We start from the raw sequence: 7346 nt of genomic DNA, 5'->3' as shown, positions 1-7346 counted from the left end.
GCCTCAGGGAAGCACAGCCCTCTCTTGCTGGCAATTTCTGAAGTGTCTTCATGCTGCGTTGGAAGAATCCCAGCAGCAATTGACAAAGAGAATTTCAATCAGAAATCCATCTCCTGTAAGGAGGGCTTTGGGGGCCAAATGGAGAAAGCAACCTGCAATCTACTCGTATTTCTGAGCAACAATGGGGCCAACTTGGATGGAAAGCAGATGGGGAGGAAGTGAATAAGGCCCCCAAACACCCAGGAGAGAGGAAACAATCAGAGCACTGACTGCCACTATGCAGGACAATGCTACTTCAATCAGCTCTGCTACAATCAATGCCCCAGCACTTACTCCCCTCCACATCTGCCTCATGATATTCAGTCAGTGCGCAAACACTTTCCCGATCACAGATCAGATTTAAAACCACTTTGGCTGCAGCTTATCTCAACAAATAAAAGACCAGGAGGTGGTCTGAGTGTGTGCCTCTGCTTAGTTCTGCCTACAGGCAGCTTGTGCACTGCTTTCACTCTCCCTATAGGGTTAACACCCAGAACGTCACAACCTGATGGATAAAGTGCTGTCTGGCTATCGCTCTGTGTAGTGCCTAACCCACAGACACAGCAAGCTGGTTTGGCTGTTGCTGCCATTGATGAGGGGGAAATGAACATCTGTGGGGCATATGGGGAGGAAAGTAACAACTCATCTGCTTATCCCACCTCATCTCACCAGACAGAAGCAATAAGCTTGCTTCTTCCAGGCTCTTCCTCTCTGGGCTGGCCTTGGCTCTGGCACTTACTCCTGCCTGAACTCAACCTGCTGTACCTTGGTACCTCCATTAGGTACCTACACAGCAGAGAAGCCTGGAGCTGCCTTTCAGCAGGTCATCTGGGGACAGCATCGCCTGGCCAGCTGTGCCCAGGCACTCTCCAAAAACTGCCTCTGCAGACAGACTCTTGCCCTGGAAGGAAGCCCGAAGGACACAGTAGTCAATTCAGGGCAGCAAGCCCAGCTATCACCTACCTTTCTCAGGCTGACAAATTAGAGGGCTGTGATCTTTTTTTATCACCTCTGCACTAAATGGTAATCCTCTGGAAAAGACTTTATTCCCCAGATTCCTGCCCCAGTAGGTTCAAAGGACAACCTGGAGGGAACACAAACCATAGTTAGGTTAGAGAAAGGCTGAAATATATCAAGTGGAGTAACATGGAAATGGCTTCTTGGTGCCCAGAGGGATTTCTGGCTGAAATAGAAGGAACACAGACAAATGTAAGGCCCTGGAGTATCCCATGAGGAGAGGAGTGGCATCCTGCTCTCCTCATCACATGCCTTTCATTCTCCTTGCCCATCAGACACAGTGCTTGCCACGGAGTCTTTCTGAAGCCAGGGCACTGGCCAGACTGGACTCCCCATCTGTCCCAGTGCATCTGCCTTTCCTGGAGAGCTTTGGGAGCTCTCCATGACACATCCCTGTGCAGGAAGGCAAAAGGGACTGCAGAATCTCAGGAAGTTTTATATAACAGCAAAGCCATTCCCCAGGAAGCAGCATTTGTGCCATCTTTTTATATTTCAGGACTGTTCCAGCTGCCTTACCTTTTTCCCACCCCCCAACACTATCATCAGCAGTGTACTTAGCCTGGTAAATAATGCATACCACTCTCACTGCTATGCAGACAGACAAAGGCAGGTAGTGTATCAAAGAATAAAATTGTACAGTGAATTGCAGTGTAATAGCTGTAATTTAGTGCCCTGTGGGTGACCAGAGATTCAGAAAGTATCAGAGACCCATGCTCTGCACTGACTGGCAAGGTGACTGGAGACAGAGTGTGTTGTTTGACCTTTGGATTGTTTCCAACCTAAGCAGAGCCATAAAAAATTCAGGAGACCATGCTGTCTCACAGCAAAACGGTCTGCGGGGTGGATAAAAGGAGGGCTCTGGCGTGTGTGCACACACGGCATGCTCAGGTGGGTGCTCACAGATGACCAGAGCAGCACTGATCAAGATCCTGACCGCTTACGTAACAGAAACGCCTGGGGATGCTGGGGGTGAATCTGGGTTGGGTTTTATTGTCTGCTTGCAAGAATGAAGGGGAGTTTTGGTTAGGGTGCCAGCTGGATCCCAGCTCAGGAAATCTCAATTCATTTCACACGCACGCTAGCGGCTAATTATGTGTGTGTGCGTCTGTCTGATTGCAGCTCTTTGGCCATCTCAGACTCGGGGGCATTCACATTCCTTGTCAGGCTCCCATTTCTGGGGCACTTGTCTCCACCGATCACCCAGGAAGTCATTTGAGGAAGCAGAAATTACAGCAGGAGAAATAATGCTTTGCTCAGACTCCCTAGCAGCCCCTTGATCAGAGGCAGCATTTCTCTTGAAGCTCAGCAGAGATCTGGAAAGAAATAATCACTCTCTTCCGAGTTAAATGGCACAAGAACACACAGGGATGTGGAAGGTTGTCATTCCCATTTCCAGACATCTCACTACAGAAGCAAACACCTTTCTTATCACTGCTTGGGAGCACCTAGCATACTCTGTCCTCACAAGCCTCTCTCTCATTGCCCATCAGAAATGAGAAGCAAAGTCTTGGCCACAAAGTCTTCTTCCACAAAGTCTAGGAGTACAGGGGCCTGCCAACAAGGCGTGAGTGCCAAGCTAAGCAAGAGGAGCTCACTGAAGCAGGGTACCTGGAATGGACACTGCAAGCACTGTGCATGAATTCTAGACGTTTTCTTTTCAAACAGCATCCCTCCATCCAGACAGCCACAGGCCACATTAATAGGCAAGTCACCCACTGCCCCTGCAGAGGGGGTTGGACATAGCCAGACTTTACAGTGAGGTGTCTGAGCCAGGGACTGTCACCATTTCCAGTTTGAGGGCCAGAACTCCACAGGACAGAATGCAAATTACCCCCCTCTCCTCCCCTCCCACTCCCTCCATAAGGAAAAGATAGGCAGAAGAGGTAAGGGGTAAACAAAAGGACTTGAACAGAATTCGAGGCTTAAAAAAAAGTAATTTTAACAAAAAAATGAAAGGTATTTAGGGAAAAGGGAGGTACAGAGGCATTGAAGGGAGGAATATACACAGTTATATAGAAAACCAGATCGTGGATGGCAATGGATTCCCCAGAGATAGGACTGACCACATGGAGTAGGCTTGACCACGTGGCAAGCAGGCCCAACCAGATGGTTAGCAGCTCTCAGGTAGGCAGGAAAGTGAAGAGAAGAGAGTATCTGGAACTTCCTGTCCTCCTAAATAGAGGCAGGAGTGGAGAGGGAATAACATGATCTGGTAACTCCCACCTGCCTAGCAGTTAACCCTGATCCCACAACAGGAATATGTTTAAATGCCTGTCTTCTCCCATAGCAAGTCACAGCTCTGTTCGGATTAGCCACAGCACTGAGCAGCCTGCCTACCACAGGACAGACCTGAAGAAGAGATGGCATAGGAAGAGATGCACACTTGGCTTCTTCCCCATCTCCTAGAGGGGCACAAGCCCAAGAACATCCTGGCTTGCCCAGGCATGCCCTGGGGTCAGTGACCTGGGGTACAAGTCAATATATGTTGCACATGAGGTACCTGCAGCATGACCCTTGTAACACACCTATGAACTCTATGTGTGTCTGGCCATGTTTGGATATATCTGATTCTATAGGATAAAGTATCAGATTTCTGTTACCATCAGACACACATTGCCTTCAGGTCTGCATTTATACTGGCCATGATGGTGAGCAACTTGCCTTGTTTCACTCAGAGAAGCAACAAGAGCTGCTGTGGAGGTTGTGGCTCAAAGAGCCTTCTCATAGCAGGCAAGCTACGAGGCTGTCAAGCTGAGAGCTGCTCCAAACCCCTAGAAGCCACAGACAAATGGCAAGCAATGCTGAACACTGAACATATCCCAAGCCACAGCCTGCTGGTCAGCCTCATCAGCTGCCTGCAACACGCACAAGGGATGTGCCCCTCAGAGGTAAGCAAAGGTGAAAGCGCTGGAAGCCCTCTTCCCGGCACCTGCTCAAAGGTTCTGTTGCCATAGCTGCTCTCAGGAGCAAATCTAGAGTTCCCCTTTCGTGGGCAGAGCAGGTGTTCAAGCCACCTGTAACTCTTTCCAGCTGGAATTGTTATTTGCGCTTTCTGGAGTTTCCTACACTGCTCAAACCGTTAGATGCCTGCACCCTTCCCACCATCGAATACTACTAACTAGCTTGTATTGATGGTTTCCATGGGATTTTTGGGTTAATACTTGTTTTTTATTCATTGTTCTGACAACTATTAAATACTAATAACTCCATAACTCCCTGCCCCATCAGCAAGGCAAAAAAATCCTTGAGCACTTCACTGCTCAACAGCACCTGGAACCTTGTAGGACAAATTCATCCTGGGATCCAGATAGAGAACATAGCACTTTTGATAAACAGCAGAGGCAGTTCAGCTTCCTCATGCCTTTTACAGCACCATCAGCTGAAACTACAGATCTTAATACCCTTGGGATAAGGACGTGGGGAATGCCACATGTAAACTGAGTAGCAAAGTCAAGATGAAAACAGAAAAGAAGCGGGCACTGGCCCATTAACTTCTAATCACTGCCAGGTGAAGCAGGTGAAAATGGGGTGATTGGGGTGGGAATGGACACTAGTTACCCTAAAGCTCTGCAGCCCTTTTGACAAATAAGTACCTTCTGGCTCCGTGAAGCCTGTACAGGGGGATAAATCTCCAAGAAAAGAACTAGGATCTTCTGAATGTAGCTCAGGGACCTCAAGTTAAAAACCATGGCTATAAAGCCAGTCACCCAGTTTTGAAATGGCATGGAAGCTCAGAGGAGTCTCCTCAAAAGACTTTCCAAGACTCCACATGCATGTCAGGAGGAAATCTCCTGGGCTACTGCAAAAGCCACGTTTTCCTTCCCTTGGTGCTTGCCAAATGTCAAAAGCAGGGCATGCTGTTTCACCCAGCCATGCCCTAATTCCGAAAGACACAGCTGCCCCTGGCTTCCCGGGCAGGCAGTGCTGCCTCTGCACCACGGCACCCGTCTCTTTGATGGATGCACCTCTGCTGGCTGCAGGATAAACTTGCCATGAGGTTGTGGCCCCAATAACACAGCACTTCATAAAGCTGCTTGAGAGTCTCTCTGTTCCAGATATTTACAAGGGACTCATCCCCACAATATATCTGAGCATTTTACACTTGATCAGACATTTCTTCTTGTAACTCTGCTCTTATCCTTGTTCAATAGCTAGGAATCATGCCTACACAGCTTCCTAGATCTTCAAGGTGATGCAGTGTGTTTTTGGGAGGACAGCAATGCTTTCATAAAAGAAAGAATAGCTGGGACAGGCCAGAAAAAATGCCTCCAAACTGGAATGTGGCATAAGAAAACCTGTGCTGACATGCCCCGGGGAAATGGGCAGAGACTAAAGCAGAGGGAAATCTCCAATTTCAGTAGATCATTTGGGCAAATCTCTACCCTTCTTCCCAGGTTTGCAGAGTGAGACAAACCCACTGGACTCACAGATCCCTTTAAGAGCACATCTCTGAAAGCCATTACTCCAGTTCTCCAGCATTCTCACAAACACAGCATGGTTTGGAGCTCAGCTTCATTCAGCATCAAAGCAAGATCTATGATTACATGCTGTGCCTGGCTCTGTGAAAAGGAGGACTCCATCTGTTCCCACTGCAATTAGTGTGCTGTGTGGACAGATATGAGGCACATAACTCCTCAGAGCCTCTCATGGTTGACTGAGGCATGCAGGACATGGGATTTCATTCAAACAGAACCTACTGATGAGGGCAGGCATCAGACCTAACTACAGAATTTCTTCTTGGCCCAATGACTCTGCCTTTCACCAATTTGTTTTGTCTCCAGGTAGGTTGTTTTGGTTAATTTAATTAATAGCATCATCTCAAGATGTTCCCAGAATCTGTGTGGAGCTTGTCAAGGTGGGAGCAGAGAATATGATGTATACAACTGAAGATGCAGTCCATTGGCTTCTCTACATTTATCTTCCCAGAGTTAAAATACACCCCACCCTAGAGGAGCACCTTTCAAGCTATAGAAAACTGACAGTGTTTTCTGTTGCTTTTCTGTCCCTTGGTGGCAGTTGTCCCTGCCAGAGGCAGACATGTCTGTACCAGAATCTGTATGCCCTGATCATCATCACAAAGATGCAATTTCATTCCTGCTTGTAGGGCTCAGGGAGAAAGGCAGGAATTTATATATTGGTCCTATAGGAAGGAAGTGGATAAAAAACAAAGCTCCATAGCTCAGTTCTAGCTCACAGCTTGTTGCTTGTCTTTCTGGCACTCAGTTTTTCCTTCCTCCAGGAGGTCAACATGCAACTGCTGTCCCTGGTGGCATTTCCTGCTTGCTCCTTCGTACTGGAAGTCATCTTGTCCCAGGAATCACACATCTTTAGCTGCCCTTAGCAGCAAGATGCTTCCCCACATTTCTTCACAGGTGCAAGACAAAAACTGCTGTCATCTCTCTCCTCTGAAGACAAGCTTCTCCCTTAACACAGGGCAGCAACTTACTTCCTTCTATGATCCCACTGGCCATTTTACATTTGGTACTGCAAGGTTGGGAGAGGAGAGGAGACATGGCACTGAAATAAAAATGGACACCTACAGTGGGTGCCTAGAGGGTCCCCTCCTGACGATGGTTCATGAGGCACTGCCTGACAAGCTGGGGAAAGACATAATTGGGGGATGAAGGACTGCTCCCCATAGTACAGCCAAGGATAAAAGGTCAGGCCTCTGGATTCAGTGCTAGCTCAGATACTTGCTGCAGAAATTTGCCTCACTCTTCACATCTATAAAGTGCGATGCCCAGCCTCAGCTTCCTCTCAGACTTGTCAGAGGACTGATTAATATGTGCTTACAAAGCACAGTGAATCTTGCAGATGGAGAAGGCAAAAAGAGGTAGGAAGGTAGTAAATCAGGAGTGTGCAGGGACATTCTCCTAGACACATCCTGCAATCTAGTTCCAAATGGCTCACATCCATATTATTAAACTCTCTTCACCTCTGACACAGAATGACCTCATGCAAAAGCCTATTGGGAATGGTCCTCTGCTATGATAACTCCCATATCATGCCTGGAAACTGCCTGGGATGGTCCTAGTGGGACCAAGCCAAGCTATGCCAGGGGTGTACTGACACTTAATTCTGATGATTGAGTTTGTATTCTGGGAATGTTTCCTAATGTTGTTTAATTTACTTGTAAAGACTTAATTACTAGTGAACACTTAATGCCTGTTCTACTAAATTACCCTCAAAGTCGGCACTGCTCTGATAAATATCAGCAAGTGTCCCTCACCTTTCCTGAAAATGTTGCTTCCTCAGCCCTCAATTATTACCTTTCCATCTCCTCAATTAAT

The sequence above is a fragment of the Pogoniulus pusillus genome, chromosome 18 (genome assembly GCF_015220805.1).
Source record: "Pogoniulus pusillus isolate bPogPus1 chromosome 18, bPogPus1.pri, whole genome shotgun sequence".
Classification (NCBI taxonomy): domain Eukaryota; kingdom Metazoa; phylum Chordata; class Aves; order Piciformes; family Lybiidae; genus Pogoniulus; species Pogoniulus pusillus.
The sequence above is the reverse complement of the archived record's forward strand: the minus strand, read 5'-3'. Positions refer to the sequence as shown.